This window comes from Cyanistes caeruleus, chromosome 18 (assembly GCF_971803275.1).
Source record: "Cyanistes caeruleus chromosome 18, bCyaCae1.hap1.1, whole genome shotgun sequence".
NCBI lineage: Eukaryota > Metazoa > Chordata > Aves > Passeriformes > Paridae > Cyanistes > Cyanistes caeruleus.
Window position 1 is genome coordinate 6,565,895 of NC_141718.1, and position 20,504 is coordinate 6,586,398.

The window sequence follows — 20,504 nt, forward strand, 5'->3', positions numbered from 1 at the left end:
TCTGTGAGGCTAGAAGTTTAGTTCCCACTTCAGGTAATCTGTTATTTGCTATTTTTGAAGCCTACCCAGACCAAGGTCCCCAAACTGGTTTTGTCCATCATTTGATTGTCCTTTTCTCTGCGAAAAGAACTTGGTACTTTTCCAGAAATTGAGATTCGTACTGATTGCAGCAGAAGGGAAAGATCAAACATGGAATTGAACCTAGGGCTTTCACATGGCACTATTTGCACTCTGTTAGCATTACACTTCAGTCTATGACAGTTTTCAGCTGTGGCTAATGAGAAATCTCCATTTGCCAGTTACTTCCCAGCTGTGTTCTCAGACAGAACTGAAGTGGTTTTTTACCATAGGATGCTCTGGCTTATGGACAGCAGTGCTGAATGTCTTTGTGGAAGTGTGTGGCTGGGCTCTGCTGCAGGCTTAGCATCATGCAGTAGTGTTGCATATCTGCATGTGCATGCAGATGCATGCACAGAATCAGTGCTTCTGCTAAGGTTTATTTCTTGCAGACAGAAACCCCAGTGATACAGAGTGAGAACTAGTGAGAAAGCTCTCTCCTATGTAGTAATAACTGGGTAGAGAGCTGTTAGTTCTCCTAATGGAAGAAAGCCTCTGTTTTACAATCTGCATGTTGTTATTAAAAACAGATCTGCTTTTTAAACAATATCAAAATATTGAATTTAAAATAACCTTGTAGCCCTTGAAAGATTTGGGTGCTATAAACAGGCAAATGCAATGTTGTGCCAGTACGGGAAGACAAAAAAAAATACACCACTCAGTGAATTTATTTCATCGTTCTTCATGAATAGATTTACCAGAAAAATAGCATCCTCTAAGCCCACTGCTTACCCAGTTCACTCAGTTGCTCTTTGGGAAATGCCAGATGGGGAAGAGACTTGGCATGCCCTGGGCTTCCATCGCTCCACCCACCATGTGCATGGAGCAGACACAAAGATTCCCACTGAGACTTGGGGCAGTTGAGTTAAGCCCTGCAAGTCCTTCCAGAGGGAGAGGAGCCTTCCAAGTTGTGCTTCTCAGCTATAGCTCTGGTAAATATTATTAGTAATAATAGCCCCTTTTGACCTTTATATTTAAATAAAGCAAGAACGCAGTTTAAAAAAATGAAATGGAGTCAAAGCTTCAGCACCAATGTGCTCCCCTCCTACTGAGATTTTGTGGTTTTCTGTTATCCAGACAAAAACTCAAATTTTAAATACATTAGTCGGTATATAACAAGCTGAGTCATCACAGTCTGTGGTGCCCATATTCATTTTTGAAAATGTAGAAAAGAAGTTTCAGAGCAAACAATGAGAAGAGCCTTCTAGTTTGCTGAAAAAAAATCCATCATTAACTCTCATAAAAGGCTTGAAGAGATCTTCTGGGGAGCTCTTGGGCACAACAGGATAATACCAGTTCTGTTGCTGGCAGTCAGCATGTCCCTGACTCTCTGCTTTCTCCACTGTTTAACATCCCCCTGTTCCAGTTCCCCATCCAGGAACATTTTCTTATCATATCAGGGACTTTGTGAAGAAACTTTTAAGATGTGAGGCAACAGAGAAGAGAGCAGTTGTGTGCAGCTGTCTGCCCCCATCAAGAAACACCATTATAATTTCATGAGGTAGCCTGAGCTTCAAAGGGCTACCTGTGCAATGGCAGTAACTCCTTGGAAGGTGATCAGGGAGAACATAACAGAGTAGGCAGGTGATAGGAATTGGCAATTGAGTTAGGCAATTCAATTAATTAAATCGAATGATATAATTAACCGTAAAGATGCCAAGGAGATGAGAATTCTGGAGGGTGCATGCTCCAATAGCCACAATTGCAGGCCCTCATTTGGCTTGCAGAGTTTCTCATTCCTGTATTCCAAAATCATTTGCCAGGTTAAGTAGTACAGAAGGGCACAGTGTGTCCCCTGGGCAGGAATAAAGGATACAGCTCAAGTGGGCTCTGTTCCTGCCCTGGCTGCACCTGGGGTGGGAAAATGAACCTTCCTCTGCTCTGCCCACCCTTGATACCCAAAGCACATTATCTGCAAACATGAAACTTTTCCCTCATCATGAAATTCAAGTTAGAATGTCACTTCTGATTTCATATTATTCATTAGTTTCTCCGTGTGCACTGTTAAGGTGGTGTCATTCCAGTTAATACTTCGTACTTTTTATTAACATTTTCTGATGGTCTTTAATACCAAGTTCTACCCAGCTACATTTTTCTTGAGAGGGAAAATGTTCTCCTTAGCAAATGGCTCACATTTGGTTTTGTAGTATCTGAAAGCTTCACTTGATTCCTTTTATGGCTCATTGTCTTCCAAAGTTTCTGCATTTTGATAAGTTTCCTCTTATTTTGTTGGACACCTGTATGACTGACTGAGGAATCTGGTTCTGCATTTCAGCAGAGCTGTGCATAAGTTCAAAACAGAGCAGTGGCTTGAATGAAGCTTTTATGAGTTCTTGTCTGCTTAAGGTGAGCTCTGCAGGTTGTGCTCTGGGGCACAGCTCCCATCAACTCTGTGTCTGGAGTGTCAGGAGCATCAGCAGGCCTTGATCATACCCAGTGTGATCATACCCAGTCTCCACTACTCGATGGTCAGATGAAAATATCTCAAACACATGTAACAGGCTCAGTTTCCAAGGTTTCCAAGCCTTTCCTTGGCCTTTGCCACACCTGTGTCAAAATTAGTTGGAGATCTTTGCCTAAATCTTTGGCAGCAGCTGATTTAATTTGTGGTTTACTACTCCTGACAGTTTATTGGGGAAGCAAAGCGTGCCTTCATCTCCAATAATAAACAGCCCACCCGCCGACACTTTGACAGACTTAATGGTTTTTTTATACAAAAATGGACAGACTTAATGTTTCAACTGTAGCGATCATCTGTCCTGATCTCCTTAATGAAATTAGATTAAGTGCACCTGGGAAAATGCTGAGACGGCACATTGCCTTCATCACCTTCCTTAATTTAAAACCAATTTGCGGGGAAAATATCCTCTGAAGCTGAGGGAGGCAGAGAGAAGGGGGAGGGAAGGGGATTTTAAAATCTATCTGGATAGCTACTGGCAGTTTTAATTCCTTTCCCTGCTGGCAATGTGAAATATTAACAGCCATAAGAACTGAAAGTTTAAAGACTTACTAGCCTTTTTGCCTGTCTTAGGGGAAACAGAAACAAAACAAAATCTTTACCATCAGGATCACATATAGGAACAAAGTCCAGGATATGCTGAGGCTCAGAGTTGGGGCTGGGCAGGGAAGAGAGAACTGGCTGAAATATGAAAGTGTCTTCTTCCAAGAGCTAGACCATGTTTTCCTAAAATATACTGTAACCTCTTGATTGATGGTGCTCACTGTCTGCTTTTACCTTGATAATGACTTAGTTGTGCCAAAAAATAGTAGTCTGCCCACCTAACTGTGAAATCAGCTGCAATATGTGCAACATAATGTGACCTGAAAATGACTGTGAATGTTCCTTTGGCTCGTTCTGAGGACAGCAAGAAACATATCTTTTTAATTAAAAACAAAATGTTGCAAAGAATAACAATAACTTTTTTTTTTTTTTCCACGAAGGATGATTCCTGTTCTCTCACTGACTCCACTGATTGGAAACACGCTAACAGTTAGCTCAAGGTCTTCCAGTGCTGAGGTGGTCAGAGAGCACAGTAGTCTGGGATAGGCTGGAAAGTCTCTTTATAGTGGAATTTTAAATGCTTACAGCCTTTGTTATTTGGACTGTTAGAGTCCAAGCCCAGCAATGCAGTTGATTTATCCATCTCCTGTCTTCAATTTCAGTATTGCAGGAACAGGAAAATTCACACTAGAGATGGGCATTCTCTGCTGCTTGAAGACGATTATCTGTTTTTGCTTGGAATTGGCTTTGTTCTTCATGAAATCTTTCATAGACCAGGTTGGGCAGAGATGTCCACCTCGTGTCTGGCTGCTCTCAGGATCACTGTGAGCCCACAGCAGAAAGGGAAATCCCATGTAACCCAGTGCTCTAGAAATGCCTGGTAACAGGCTGGGGTTTTGTTGAGGTAATTGATGCACAGTCACTCCCGTTCCTCCAGCTGCTGCTGATCAGCCCTCAGGACCTCAGTCATGGTGACCTGTGAAGAAAAAGTCATTCAGAACAACCATGTTGAATGTCTCAGCTAAATTATATTAATTAGTGAAGGTTGGGCCCCATTTTCAAAAGTGCTGCTCACCCTAATCAAAGTCAGCAGTGTCCATGGATGATGCTCTGTGCATCCCAAAATCTGTTCAGCCATTTTCATCCACTTGACTGGTCTATCACTGGGACTCCTTACGTAAGTAGGAGTTTGTATGAGTAGCCCAATTGCTGTCAATGAATAATTTAAATGATTTAAGCCTCAGACGTGCTTCTTAATAATGAGGGAAATCAGCCCCATATGTCCTTGTCCATAAATACTAGAAGATGGGTACAAGTCACTTTTAAATGGGATTCATTTATTTTTAAATGGAATCATGATAAGTGTTTTAAAGGTAATCAAGCATGTGTCGCTATCCTGAATATTATAAATATAAAAGAACATTAGCCTAAAATTGAAGGGGATCCCATTCATATAAAACCTCAATTAAGGTATCATGCAAGGATAAAAGCACAGAGTAACCTTTGGTAACCAACAAAGATTTTAAGGTGTCTGATCTTTTTATTAATTGCCAGAAAGGTGGCTGAAATGACCAATGTCTGTTATACATGTCCCTATATATTATGGACACTCAGATCCCAGTTCCTGAGTGACTGCAGCCATTTTCACCCCCTTTAAATTTGTCAATAACCTCACCCTGCCTGCAGAAGGTGAAACTGAAGGAAGATTTTTTTTGTACTGTGATTATTGAGCTTGTTTCTATGAAACAGCATATATCCTACCAAAAAGGTCTCCTTTCTATCTTTGTATTTTTAGTCTCTTTTTTTTTTTTTTTGTGAAACGTGAGTTTCTTGTCCTTTTCCCATCTCTCAGTTTTTGTCTGACAGCATCAGTGGCACCTCCTCTGCTCTGCCTGTGCTGTGGCCCTGGGCTGTGAGATGCCAATCTCTTGCTGGTGATTTTCTCCATGAGACAGGCTGTCTTCAAGGACTCTGTGGCTCTTCCCCACAAAACCTAACAGATGTTGTGTATAGGATGCTATGCAGTTTGTGATTGTATTTACAGCAAGTGTTACATTTTAGGATCCATGAGACAGAGAGTCCATATTGAGACACAGGGAAGGGGAGAAGTGTGCCTGCCAGTTATTTTTAGCAGCACTGTAAAGTCAATTAGAACTAAAGCAGATGTGTATTAGAAGTTAATTCATATTAAGACTAGCACTGCACTAGCTACCATTTTCATCTGGAGGCAGGTGCAAGTCTGTCTGTGCCACTTGCTTTTAACGTGATCTAGTGGAAAAAAAAGAAAGGATCTTTTTAAGCCATCTTATTAGCTTCAAAAGTTATTATATCCCACCTTTTTAGTTGGTATGATCACTGGTGTTGAATTGGTTTGTCAGTGCTGCCAGTTTGCATTGCCATGGATGTAGAGGAGGTAGGAGTAAGGACAATTCTCACTTGGGCAAAGTTTCCAGCTGCAATTCTTGGCTGTTCAGCTGGTGGATATATTTGGTGCAGTAGCAGTGCTTGAAAGCCCCTGTAAAGTGCATGTAAGCCCCAATGATCATTAAATCCATTCTGTTTTATAATTTCAAACTTTCTTCTCCTTCCCTACTCTGCCTCCCCTTTGCCTTCCCTCTGCCTCGTGGTTTTCTTTCAAGTTAGTGTTGTCCAAGGCAGATAAAGAACACAAAAAGGGTTGAATGGAGGTAGAAAAGATGATGTTATTATCTCATAATGTAGTTACTCTTTTTCCCTCTATTCAGCAGAATGACTGAGCAATGCTAATCATGTACCTAAGTCTCCTCTGCATCAGTTTAAATCTTGAAATGCTGTGAGACAGCAGATTAAGGCTGTGCCCTAGAGCCCTGCTCAAACCAGATCTTGGTTTTTCACTCATGCCCAAACACAGGAAACCCACAGGCGTTGGGATCGTGTTTGGAGTCGGGGCTGTAGTGGCACAAGAGCCCCATTTCTTGTGGCTGAGTGCTGAAACTCGCTGTTCCCTGACCTTCAGTTGTGGCTGTGTCTCAGGCTTGTACCTTAGGCAAAATTCCCATTCATCGTGCCATTGTAAAGAGCAAACATTGGGGGGGCAGAATAACTCTGCGGCGAGAACTGGATAATGTAGTTCAAGTCCATGGCCTAATTCCTCTGATGATGTTGTTTAAAACATTATTTTCTCATTACCCTTTGTGAGCTGAGCTTCAGAGCTCTCCATTAAAAATAACAGCAGTGACTTGAATTAATTGGTTAGAAAACATTTCTTCTCTCAGCCCTGTTCCACAACAAAACCTGAGGAAGCCAAGAAAAATGCTGGCCCAGATTTGGAAGAAGTTTTGTTTAGAGGCCTGAAGCCTACACGTTGCTCTGCAGCAAACACACACATCCGTGGCTCTGTTCTAACTGCCTTGGGTTTACAGGAAAAGAAGCCAGGCCGGCTGCAGGGCTCAAAAACAGTTGCTTGCCAGATTCTGATTTATTTGACAGCCTCCATAATAAAGTAACTATTTGTCTAACTCTTCCTGATTAGTCTGAAGAGGTTCTGCCAATCTGAAGAGGATTGACTAGTCAGGAAACCGCTGGTATTTTGGCTTTTTCTTTTTTTTTTTTTTTTTTCCCTTCTTTAAGGGCTGTGATATTATTTGCAATAATTTCTCCTTTATTAAGTTTGGCATTTCAAAATTATTCACTGCTGCAATGTGAACATTTTCCACATCAACAATAAGTCTATTACGGAGAAATTTACAAAAACAAAATGACTTCATATTGCTTGCAGATGTATTCTGTAAAAGTAATTGTTTTTCACTAGATTTTAATGTTTCTAGGCCTTTGTAAACATAATGCCTAAATACTTTTATTCAATAAACGAGACCCATTCAGTAATTGCTTGCACATTTGAAGTCCAGTAAATAAGGAGCAGATTTCAACCAAAATCTGTGTATCATTTAAGCTGCTTAGGTCACAGCCCTAGGGAAGAAAAGAACTGGTGAGAAACTTGTGTTTTCAGAAGTGGAGAACTGTGACTTCAGAAACCAAGACAAATAAGCCCCATTTCTCTTTAATTAGTGGATTCCTGCTTTCTTTATTCTTCATTCAGTAAGGCTGGGAATTCAAAGGAGGCTGGAGATGTTAAGCATTCTGTTCTCTGGGCTTTCTTTATAGTCTGGGGATACCAAAGTCCTTGAGGCTCCATTGGAAATCCCATCACACAAACCCATATTTCTTTCCTTGAATGCATTGTTTTCAGGTTGGAAGCACCATTGTGCCGAGACAGAGAACATACACGCATGTGGAACGGAAATTGTGGCTGATGTCACCGACTGTGTGCCTTGGTTTTGTGTGTGTTAGGTTTAGTATGTACTACCTTTTAAAAGCCAGAAGTATAGGAGACCTTGTTGAAGCTAGGAGAAGCTCTAGGAAGCATCTTGTTGTCTTAAATTTGGGCGAAATGTCAAAACTTAAAACAAAAAAGGCAGTGCATGAATAACTGGATGTTTCTTGTCATGCAAGAAAAATAACTTACAGAGCAAAGTAGAATCCAGAAATAAAATTGAAATAAAAACAAAAACAAACAAATACCACATGTATTGTAATTTTTTGTGTGAGACATGTTTGATGGAGTCCTTAAATCAAACAGCTTACAGACTGCATTGATGAGCTCTCATCATGCCTGAGGAAAGTAATACCCAGTGAAGTATTTTCTGTGGTGGTTTGTTTTCCTCTACAGATATTTTACAAGGCACGGGAACCTTTTAATGGAATCAGGGAGGGAAAAGGTGGTCTAAAAGACAATGTGTAGTTAGTTTTCCCTTGGACTTTGTTACCTTCTGTTCTCCAGACACTGTTTTCTGATGGGTGGATCTCTGGCCTGTTCAAAGGCAGCAATAAAATCCTGTTTCATTTAAGAATGACCAAGATTTCAGCTAGTATCATCAAGAATGCACCTCACTGGCCCTTAGGCCATCATGGTCTTTTAACATGGGTGCACAGGTGAACACAGTGCCAAAGCTGGCTTTTCCCTGGATGAAGGTGTGTGCAGGAAATGAGCAGTCATCCCTTGTGGCACTGGGGATGTGGGGTACAGCAGGTCACACTGACCCCGTTCCAGGTGACAAGTCATGAAAAAGCAGACCCTTTGAGAAAAACTGGCTTTGTATATATCAGTCCTTAATCTTTTGCTGGTGTGTGTGACGGGGTGTTTCCCTGCTATCACAGGTCATTCCCAGCCAGCTCGCTCCATGTCTGATTCCTTTTCCTTTCCCCCCTCCTATCCAAAGAACAACAACCCTAAAACCCCATAAAGCTTTGCAGCTGTTTTCACACATAATTAAATTGTCCTGGGTAATCCTTGCCGGTGGCCTTTCGTACAGTGGTGGGGGAATGGCATTGAAGCCACCGCCGTGATTTGATTACTGGGATTCCTGTCCACATCAGCTGCTGCACGGAGGCCTCTCTGATGTTTCCAGGGCTCAGTAAAGCTTCACACAGGGAAGAGACATTCCTTGTTCCTCATAGCAGCTGCCTCTGCCTCTGCCTGCATAGGGTGAAGAAGACTCAGAGCAGGGAGAGGAGCTTTAGACTCTACGTGTGGTTGTGGCTTGGATGTTGCTTGTGAGCCCTCCCTGACAGACCTCTGGACAGGATGCTGTAATCCATTCTGTTTAAAAACTCCCTTACTGGTTTTATCTGTCATTTTCACTTGGCCTGAGGTTTGTACCTGCTCTTCCACCTGTACATCTTCCTCTCCTGTGCCTTAACTTTTGGTTCTTTATCAGATATTTCACGTTAAAGCATAGTGTGAAAACATCAAATCAAAGGAAATAAAGGGTGTCTTGAAGTGACCCTTGAGCATCAAGAGCTGCACTTTTCTTCTGAAGTTAGCAGAGGCTGTAGTATTTTTTAGAGCAGGAGTGAGCTGGAATGTGTTCTCTCCTTCAGGAAAGTCAGGAAAATCAGTGTAACAAACAGGGACATACCAAAGCTTTTTTTTCTCACTGGGTAATCTCTCCAGGGAATTACATATGCTGAGTATTGCCATGATACATGCTCTTCATTACGTCTCTCAGCACACACCACCACTGCTGAAAGTACTTCCATTCACTTGTTATCTAATCTCTGTCATCAGAGGTCAATGGATACAGCCCAAGGTCCTCCCTTGGCTTATTTCCAAGCAAAAGCCCTGCATCCCTTGAAAAAGCCTGTCTCAAATGGAGTATAAACAGGGCCTTGTCTCACACACTATCCAGGAATCCAAGTTCTTCAGTGTGATTTTCCTGGGCTGTGATAGTCAGTCTCGCCGCTTTGTCACTGATTTCCAAAGATAGCTCTGGTGGTGATGTTGGAAATGACCTGTGTGTTGTATCAAAGCTCCCAGGAGCTCCAGGCAAGGACCAGATCCTCACTAGGATACTTAGATCACCAAAAGTCTGTCCTCCTTACAGGTGGCTCATGTAGCAGGGAGAAGGCAGGAGAGAGTGTGCATGGGCTCTAAAGATGTCACATAAGCCAACAAGGTGAGGAGTGGCTTTGTCAGACCTGGGAGACCTAACTGCTGTCTAACTGCCACTAAAGAAAGTTTGGAGGAGGATAATGAGGCAGGTCTGTAGGTGTTAGTGGGAAGCTCCTCCCAGGTGCGAGGAGATGCTCTGGTCCAAGAGGTGGGTGCAGGAGACTGGTCTCAGGCTGTTCCCACTGTGGTTGGGCATGTAGGTGCTCTCCAGATGACTGCAAAGCGATGAGAGGAGATGCAGCAGAGGTGCAATGTTTTGTGCAGTAGCTGTGCTTTGTAATAACCTCTGTTGTTAGAGGAACAGAAGCTTGCATCCTAAGGAAAACACCCGGGTTGATAGGCTGTCCTGTAGTCTGACCAGACATTTATGCATGAAGGAGGGTCACATCACAGTAATTGGATTACCTAATAAATAGCTGGATGTGGGCCTGTTACAGACAAGGAAGGCTTGCAGAGCACTCCCATTTCTTTAATTGCTGCTTTAGCCTCCTGGTAGGAACTGGGAGGTGTTGGGAAATGACACAATAGCAGTTTCAGGAGCATTGCTCATGAATCACTGTCTGAGTACATCCTCTGCTCTAGTCTGTGTCATACAGCAAGTGGTTTTTATGACTATTTTGTTTGTTCCTTTGATTTATTCCTAGCATTCTTCTGAAGCTGCCAAGGCAAGGTAAAAGATGCTTGTCTCTCAGTGAGTTCTTGTAAGTCTAAAGTTCAGGGTTATTTTCTAAAGGCAAAATGAGCATGGAAAATCTTGTCCAATCTCTGCACAATTTTTTTCCTTGAAACATCATTTGTCTCTGTCATGTGCAGCTGACTTCATTCTCTGCTAGAAGTTTCTCACTGGTAAGCTTTGCTGTCATCCTGGATACACAAATTATCCTTGTATATTTTGGAATAGCTTTGGAGATGTGTTCTCCTCATTCTTCTCAAAATCAGAGAACATAGATGTCTTTTCCACCCTCCTGTAAACAGGACAGGAAGGAAAGCCAGATGTCAATGTTATCCTGAAATTTATACCATGAAGCCCTACCTTTACATGCTTACACATTGCCCAGACTTGGGCATTGTGAATTTCCTTATTGAGAGTCTTCTTCAGACTGAGTTATTTGGTTGAATTTCAGCTGAAACACTTCAGCAGAGTGAGATCTTCCACTTAGTTCTCCTGGCTGCCAGCAAAGTTCTGGAGCAGAGAATATGGTAGATGGCAAAAGCACATCCGTTTACACTTACAGCTTTTCCTGCTGGCATCCAGCAGTGTGGAAGAAGATGACAGGTGCTGCAGGGTGGAGGTGTGGGCCTGATGTGCTGTTGGGGAACCAGAGCTTGTCAAGGGATTGCTGAGGAAATGTGGGAGCCAGATTTTGAAAACAAAGCACAACTAAAGCATGTGTGCAAAGGGGAGCTAAACGAAGATTGCATGGACAACCCAAAGTATTTTTTTCCCCAGATTTTTTAAAATGCTTTACTTTGCATCTTTAAACATTTGCTTTTTTTCATGCCCAGTTTTATGGCACTTGAAATAAGTGAGACTATATAAAAAGCAGTGTTACATTTTGTGTGAGCCAAAGAGCCATCCTGAAGTGAGAAGCAAGAAAGTGTTCATCAAATGCCTGTATATGTTGTTGGGTGCAAACAGATGTTCTCTATATGAAACTTGGATAGGAACACAAGTTTAGCAAAGTCTTCTCTTGCCTTTTGCTGCTGCTTTTAGGGACGCATCAGCCTTCCAGAGATCAGTTTCTGCAGATGGTACAAACCATTGTTTTTTCGTAAAAAGGTTTGCCAAGCTTGTCCCTGATTGTAAACCTTTATTTCCTGTAATTTAAACAAATGGTGCATTTCAGAAGTGACTCAGTTCCTTGAAATAAAGATGTATCTCTGCTAGCTGACTAGATGGAAGCCTGGTTCATCTGTACTGCTGCCTTTCCCAAAGTTACTGCATGGCCCATAATGCTGCACACAGCTCTTCTCAGCTTTTCTCTGAATACTTCCACAGTCTCTTTCATGCCAACCTGAGTCTGAAAGGGTAAGTTTTCAAACCATCAATATTTGAGTGGATTGGCAAAAAGCAAGGCAGTTGTTTCCAGAACTGACACTGCTTTCCAGAAAAGCAGACAGGTTTGAGATGGCCTCTGGCTTTGTGTCCATACCAGGTTACTCAAGTATGCAAGTCAACTAATGCAAGTCAACTAAAATGAAAAAGCTGAAAGCCAAGTGAAAGCATGTCCACATGGAGGATGCCTTTTGTGACATTTCTTTACTGAACTGATCTGTAAAGGTCTAAAGTTGTTTTGAGTTGTATAATTATTTTAACTAGTCTGCCTTGTATTTAGACCTTGCTTTGCCTTTCTTTGTCTTTCTTTACTGTACCTGTATTTTGGGTATCATAGCACTAGTCTGATGCTCAGAAAGCTCTGAGTGTTAACTAATTCCTCCTTCTAACCTGTCTTACTTGCTGCCTGATGACCCATTAGGCAATTGTTTTTAATTAGCAAGTTAACTACTAGCGTGCAGAGCCGTGATTAAAAGAAAAAACCCAAGCTAAATGAAACATTTAGCTTCTCTAAAGTGTGGGTTAAGTTATTTACAATCCTTCTTGTAAACTTCTTGAGTGTATTTATTAAGAGTGGTGACTTTTTGTAGCTGGTAGCCTCCTTATCGTGTCCTGCGGTGTCTTTAGTAAAGAGGGAAAAAGAAGGTGATGTTTACTTCTTGTTGAAAAACCCCAAATTGAGCAAATTATTGTCTAGAACAGAGATTTCATCAGATACTTGTGGTCAGCCAGAGAGATTTGCACAGGCTCCAGACACCTGCATAAGAAGAGCTGCAGAACCTGTTGATGGAATGAATGACATGCAGGGACTCTACCAAAACTCTCCTTAGATTTCAGCATAAGTGAAAACAAATGTTCTGCTGTAAATATCCCCCAGGTGAATACATTTTTTCTCTTCACAGCTTTGAAACATGCTTCAGGCTAGAGAGGCTCCCTGGAGAGGGAATTTAGCGCTCTGAGCTAAAGGTCAGGGTCAGGTCACTCTGCTCCATTTGAAATTTGGCACCTAGGTACATATGGCAACTGCATCATCCCAGGGGCTAATTTGCCAAATCAGATTGCATCCTCTTTCATTGCTGTGTGCCAAGCTCTTATGTCAGTCTACTCCCTGCAAAGTTGAATGTTGAACATCCAAGACCTTCTTGTAGCACCAGTCACTTTCAGCAGCTGAGCTCCCTTGGAAGAAAACCAGAGCACACCTACCTGATAATAAGAACAACATTTACATGGTGGTTTGGATTTCAAAACTTTATTAAGCATCAAAGGCGAAGTTGCACTTGACCCTTGGAGGCATTTACAATCAGCTCTCTTCCTTGCTCATGCACAAGGGCCGTGGGATGAGTGGATGGAGCTGTAGCCTCCATAGAGGTGCAGACCCTGGCTCACAGCCTCTCCTGTGAAGCCAGCACCTCCCAGGAGCTCTCCAAGAGCTTAAACCAAGGCAGAGATGGATGAGAGAAGGAAGCAGAGACACTGGAGAGGGTAAATGGTAAGGATAGGGGTATGCAAGAGCATTTCTTTGGCTCAGTGCAGAATCCACAATGCTCTCGGCGTTATCACGCTTGAGTCAGAGTCAGGTTATTACAAAGCCCCACTTGGGATGCCATGGTTATCTTTACACTGCAGCTTAATTAGGTTGGTCTGGGGTAGGAGGAGGTTGCCAAAAACTCCTGCTGCACATACAGTTACGCTGAGAAACTAGTTTTTTCCCAGTACAGCTTTGCTTTGATAGGTTTTGTTACTGGGACGAGTTGCATGCAGTGTTTCAGTGTTATTGGCATTAATACACATGTTATTGTTGAGAGTTTCTAAACCTGGATGTCCTTTCTTTAAGACAGTTATGGAAGTGAAACAATGGTAGGACTGCAGTGAGTTTCTGCCAGTGATTACAGTGAGATTTGGGATGGTTTTATTCCTGCTCCTGCACCCAGTTATAAAAGCTATCCTGTACTGGCAGCTACAAAAGGCATCTCTGTTGTGTCAGTCATCTGGATGCTTTTGCAGAGGCTGGGGCAGGGAGGCCACAGGGGAGGGCAGAGGAAATGCTGAGAAAGAGGGGGAAACTTTGGAAAACCCAGAAGGTGCTGGAGGCTTCAGCTTGCTTCAATTAGTGGAAGTCTGTGTGCACCTCCTTCCCTCACTGCCTCCCTTTGATCTTTCTTAAAGGTGTAATGCTAGAAACAGATTTAATCATGATTCAAAAAAAACGGGAAATGCAGTCTGTACCTTTTATGATTATTCCCTCAAAAAGGCCTTGGAGATTTTAGCTTTCTTTTTCTTCTGGCCTTGGAGATAGACATGTTCATATAACCCTGCTGGTTTATCATTCCTATCAGTAACACGCCTGCTGCCAAGATCCAGCATTTCCTGATACGGAGTCTGTGCCTGCCAGCTCCGAGGGGTTCTGAGGATGACAATTGTTTTCTCTGCAGACGGGTGAGGACAGTGGTTCTGGGAGCACATTCCCTGCCAGATAATGGTGCACCCACCCTTTGCCCTCTGTTTCTGCTGAGCAGACAGTTGCCCTGATTTGTAAGTGCTCTCCAATGCCTGTGCTCTTTTTCCCTCCCCTTTTTTCAACACGACGAAAGGTTCATGTGTTTAACCTTTAGAGGCATTATCGTTGGTCTCTGTTCCCCTTGCCAAGAGGATGGGGATGTTTCTGAGTAATGAAGTCCAGGAGCAGGATGGGGCTTAGGACCAGAAGGTTGTGTTTATCTGGCATCCTCACCACAGTCATGCAGTTGGGAGGAAAGATAATCTTGTATTTCAAGTGATTGAAGCCTCTTAACAGGAGATAAAAATACCTCTCAGAAAAATTGCTGGCTAAATACCCATTGGTATTATGCTGTGTCCAAAAGTCAGGGAAGAATTTTTAGCCTGTCAAGCTACTGAGAGCAAATGTGAGCCATGTTTTACCCTAATTCAGTAAAATAAAAAACAAGCCAAAATGTTTTGTAAAAATTAGTCTTTGATCTTTCCTAATGTGCAGCCTGTGTTAGTGGTCACAGCTGTCCAATTCTCTCAGCCTGTTTCTGTTCTCCGTGATGCCATTTTTACATTGGGGCAGTTTCAGTGGCGTCAGTGGAGCGATTCCAGATTTATACCAGCAGTTTGGCAAACCCCAAGTGTCTAAAAATCATGAGTCAGGCTCCAGAAAATAATGTGATTTTTCTTAAAAATCATTATTTAGAACAACACATTGGATTTGGGGTGTGTTTTTTAATTTTCTTTTGGATGTTTCTGCTGATGGGTGCAGCAGATCTTCTTTAACCTATCTGTGAGGTCTGGAAGATTAGTTTGCAGTTGCCAGTGAAAGCTGTGACTCCTGCTCAAGCACAGCACTCCTTTAAAACTTCTAACCTTGGAACTTTTAAAGCAGAACTTTAGCCAGATATTCTTGCTCTCTGTCTGGGCAGCACTTGGAGGGAAGTCTCTTTTCTGGCCCATGCTCTGAACTCTAACATGTATATAAAATGCGGTAATTAATTGACACAATTAATAATCATGATTTTAATCAACATAATCAGTATAACAATCATCAGTATTTTATATGAGAATCCTGAGAGTTGTCAGAATTGCATTCCAGTAAGAACAGAACACATTCACTTCTCTGTTGACTGATTTTTACCAAGCCTGAAGACAGAACACGAAGCATCCTACTCCGAGCAAGTTTAGTTTTAGCTTGGAACCACGACACCAAGAGTGTAGCCAAGTGCTGGAGTTCCTAGTGAGCTAATATTTTATATTCCTGGTTGGATTAGTTAAACTGCTCGGCAGGAAAGCCTGTGTGTGTGTGCGCTTGCACGGATCTAAACAAAGCTTCTTCACACACACACAGGAAGCCAGCCAGCTACTCCATTGATTGTGGGTTTGTCTTTCTGTTGCCCATGCCTGTGCCTTTTATCATTTATTTGGAAAGTTAATGAAAACAAGCTTAGTACAAGGAAAAGCACCCAGCAGAGCAGCCATCAATGCTGCAGAAGTTTCTTCTTGCCTGCTTATAATTAATGCCTCTTCCAGCAGAGAGAGACTTAATGTGGCAAAGCCAGCCAGCATATGCATCAGTCTGCTGGAACGGTGATTATTGATAATGGCTGGGAGGGAAAGCTGCCTTAGGTAGAAAGAAGACAGCAGGTCTTACCTTGTGTCAAGGAAAGTGGGATGACAATAATTTTTTTGAAAAATAATTTTTAAGAGTTAATATTTCAGCTGTCACAATGACACCAGCAGCTCTGGGTGGTGTTGGCTGTGCTGTAGAGCTTTGCTAAAAGACTTAACATGTATTATAAGTCCAGTCTGGCGTGCTGGTGCACAAATGCCACTTGTGTTGCTTAAAAACAGTGAGCCAAATGTATATTGGAAACAAAAGATGAACCCAATACAGCATTTCTGGTTAGTGTAAAGCATGAACTGAGTGAACTGGAATTAAATATGCATCGAGCTTAATGAGGAAAGTTGTAAGCAAAGCAGAGGAGTGATGGATGGTGATCTCCACTGAGGTGGTCATGCAGATCTCCTGGAATAAATGTTGTACAATTCATGTGGTTCATTGTGCCAGGCTTACCACAAACTCCTGCAGCTCTTGGCCTTGGGCTTTGGAGACACTGCCTCACACAGTATGGCCTTCAGCCATACTCAGACCAGCATTTTTCTCCTGTGGGATTTTAGAATTCCTGTGTAGATGGTGAGTTAATGACCCAGCAAATTAATTGCTTCATGAGGCTGCATTAATAATTGATGTTCTCTTACTCCTTTTCATATTATATACAAGCTCTCTGTTCAGCATCTGCAACTAAAACAGGAAAAATTACTAAATTGCTTATAATCCCTCACTGAGCATACTGCTCTGGCAGGATGGGGCGAGTACTCAGGTACTGCTTTTAGTGCTGTACTGAGGAAATAAATTGTATCAACAGGATCTGAAGTTGCAGGAACACTTGCTGCCAAAGGGGTAATGAGAGGTCACTTTTTCAGATTAGGGGTTATGCCTTTCTTGCAGGAAGCTACATCTCAGTTGATACCTGCCTGGTGTCTGGAGGAAAGAGCAGTGAAAGCTCTGACTTAAATCCACATCAGCAAGAGAACACATTTAATTGAGAGGCCTTATCTGCACAGAGTGTATTGTTGGTTGTGTGACTTTGCTTTCTCAATACATATTCCTTATTCTTGCAGCTCTACCTTTGAGAGCCCCTGATAACAAATCACTGTGTCACTTAATTGTCTGGGACTTTGTTCTTTCTTCAGATTATTAAATGAGGTGGTTTAAACATTAAGTGCAGGAGATCACTGATGGGCCTCTGTTAAGCTACTGTACTACTGGGAGAGATAACTAGAGATAAAGAGTGATGTTTTCAGGGAAAAAAAAGCATTTCTAGGAGGAGGTGGATGTGCTAGTGACTGGCGTTTAACTTGGTTTGATGGCAGCTGATGGCCCCTGAGTCACAGCCACGTGTTCCCTCTGGCACTACCACCATTCTGTGTTTGGGAGAGAGCTGCTCCAGGAAACTCAGCTAGCTGAAAAGTTGGAGGTTTGGGTTTGGCTTCTCTTCATCTGGGACAGCTCTGGATTGCTGTGTTATTTCATGAATTCCAGTGCTGGCACTGAAGAGGAGAGGGGAACATGCAACCAGGGAGCCCACAGTGTTTAAAGCTCCTGTGGCAGAGCATCTAGGTATCAAAGATGAAGGAAGTTTATTTCTAATCAACCAGTCTTACATTTCAATCAAAGAGTTTAAATTTATACACATAAATAATTCATGCACTTATTATGCTCCACATTCAGAATGCGGAACGCACATTAACTTGTCCTTGTCCCACTCTAACAGATATGCAAGTGTGATCATCCCTGTTTTATTAGGGGAAAATGATACCAAAGGTGAGATCTTGGTGCATTAAAATTCGTACAGACCCCCTCCCCCTTGCAGCTAGATTTTCTCTTGAAATAACTGAGATGTCTGACTGTTGCTCTGAGGGTAGTCGTGGCACTTTCTAGCTCCAGTGCAATGACTGTGTCACAGAAAGGATATTAGGGTAGTTATGTAGCAGAAATAAGTGAGTGTGGCACTGCCTCAGTGCTCCCAGGAATTAATAACCCCACAGGGATGTGAATGCCATACCTGCTTTTTGCCATTTTTAGTCCACAGGGTAATGCCACCTCTCATCTGAAAACCAGAAATAAGTGTGGTCACTAATGCTTTATGCTGAAAAGTATATCCTTGCCTCTTCTAGGAGGATAAAATTAGTTATTAAGCTTGATTGTGTTCAATTTTAAAAATTTGGCTAGTTCTTGGAAGAATGTTTCATACAATACACATGAGTAAGCCTTTGGCTTGGGGAAAAGTGTTGTGCCTTTCCAGTTGCTCCTCAGTTTTGTGTTGTTCTAATTCATTTTCTTTGTTTGATTTTTATCTTGGCAAGATCCTGACTTGTTATTTCACAGTTTGAGGAATTAACATTTCCTTTTGATTGAAGATACAATTTAACATTATATGTAAACATTGTATTGCAGCAAGTGTCACCTGAAATGTCTGAAGTAGACTCAGTATGAATAATAGGTGAGTTTTCAAGTGTTATTGGAGTAGTGACTGGTCCATCTTGCCCTGCTATAAAGTCCTCCAGTTGTAAGGTTGTGCCTTCTACACTTCAGCCTCCACGTTATTAGCAATCCACTAATCCACACCACAAATCACCGCTCCTGACTCATTTAAAAGAGCTGCCTGGGAGAGGGCATGGGGCTGACACAATGTCCCTGCCCTCCTGGCCAGGCTGCAGGTGGAGCTGGAAGCCCAGCCCGATGTGAGGATTGTCTGGCACTTCCCTTGCAGGGCTGTTGACAATTGCCTGTAGTTTTGCCAAACTTTAACTGTTGGAGCTGAAATTTTCCATGTCGTGTGTCTGCCTGCAGCTGATTTCCTTTTCTTTGAAAGTTCAAATAGAAAGATTTGGCTGCCTAAAAAAAAAAATAAGGTAGGGAGAAATAAATTGGTTTGGTCATATTATAAGCACTTGCAAATAGTTTGCTAAGGAGTTTGCACACTTACATACTTTGAAGCAAGGACGGGCAATTTGGCCAGGACTTAGCCCCGTGGAAGATAGATGCCTTTTGCTATCTCTACAAAAGTTGCCTAATTCCTGCCGAGTCAGAATACTCTCAGAAGTATCAGTTTGCACATTCTAAGAGTTTCAGGAAAACACAGGTAGGCTTTTGAAAGGAAAATACCATTTCCTAAGTAGTTTGCTGGATATTCTATATATGGAGTTTCCCAGAAGACAGCCTCATAAAGACAAGTCTTCCACCAGGAAAAAAATGAATGCTTAGAGCTGCTTGGCAGCCAAGATCACAAGAAACCCCAAGTGTACTTAAAGGGCACCTGATAAGATCAGTGAAAAAATACCCATTACCACCTCTTGCTTCTGGAACTCGTGTAAATCTGTCTGCACTTGCCTTTCACACTTTTAATTGAAAACATAAAAGGGTGGGGGGAGCGTTTGAGCAGATTAGCTAATTGATTGATTATTTACAAGGAATCAAAATTAGAGGGACAATGATGTCTTTTTAGAGAGGCGTCAAGGCAAATTATATAATTATCAAGTTACCCATATGCACAGTTTGACATGCACAACGCTGCAGCATCCATTTGTACACAAATCATGCATCAGGGGTTTTCCTAGCACATTTTAAGAGAATTTAACGTGCCTTTCTCAAAACCACAAAAGCAATGCCATAGTGTATTAAGAATGAAATATTTAACTCTGGCAGCAAGCGCTTGTCTACCTCATGGATGCCAGTAGAGGTTTCAGTGCAGTATTGACCATGGCTTTGCTGAATGCTCTGGGGCCAAATCCCTCTCCTGCTTATTCCTGGGCCAGAGACAGGCTCATGAAGAATGTGTGTTAATGTGCACCATATTCCCAGCCATCTGTTGACCCCATCTGACTCGTTCTTGCCTGTGCCTGTGGGGCTGCTCTCAGGGGAGAGTCAGCAAAGGTCAGGAGGGCACCCAAGCCTTGTTGTAAGCTGCCGAGTGGCAGTACCATCTGTAAGACTTTCTTCCTTTGCTTCTGTTCCAAATCTGCCTTATTGGGGGTGGTGGACAAGTATTTTGATATAATTAGTTAATCCTGAAAGAGCCAGCCCCCATCCCCAGCAGCCAGCAGTCCCATCCCGGCTGGAGCAGACCCACCAGAGGGAGGGACCTGCAAGTTCATTCTGGTTGTGCTGTTTGCTGACAGCCCTCGAAGCCCATGGGGATAGCTTGGCCAGAAGTGATTCCTTGCAATGAATGGTGTGATTTGTGCCAAGTGTTTTGAGACTATCTTCTTCTATTTTTTTTTTTTTTCTTTTTAATATTCATGTATTCAGTACTTTTGTCTCGGTATGGGCAGCCTACCATTTTGGCATTTTGAAATTTAAGCACCTTTCTTAGTAGCAAAAAGCAAGTTCTCAAACGTTTCCCCAGTGACATTCACCCTTGGATGTCTGTTACAAACTTGGCAAGCAAAAATGATGGATCAAGCACAGAAGCTGGCCTCCTCTCCAAGGTGCCTTGATTTCTTATCTCTGAAGCTGGATTATTTTGCACAGATCTTGCTGTTTCATAGGTTTCATGGTCCTATTTCATTTAATGCCAACCTGGGGACACATGAGCCCAGTGTAAAATGTCATCACAATGTTTGAGAGTGGTTTTGAGAGTCTGTTCTGCACATACTAAAAACTGTGTCAATACATAGTCAGGCTTTTAAAAGTGGTGTTTATAGCACCATAATGACTCTGTATCTAGGTCTTGAATCAGAACAGGGTGTGGGCCCTTTACAATGTGAATACAATAACATGTATT

The 20,504-nt window shown here is 42.3% G+C and overlaps 1 protein-coding gene and 1 long non-coding RNA gene across 44 annotated transcripts in view; both read left to right on the forward strand.

The window, feature by feature from the left end:
• Positions 1-20,504, forward strand: part of FBRSL1 (fibrosin like 1) — a 502,421-nt gene that overhangs the window by 337,036 nt on the left and 144,881 nt on the right. The window lies entirely within an intron of this gene.
• Positions 1,288-7,675, forward strand: LOC147649899 (uncharacterized). The gene is made up of 2 exons (XR_015277791.1): positions 1,288-5,238; positions 5,506-7,675. It is a non-coding gene; the product is annotated as an uncharacterized LOC147649899 (long non-coding RNA).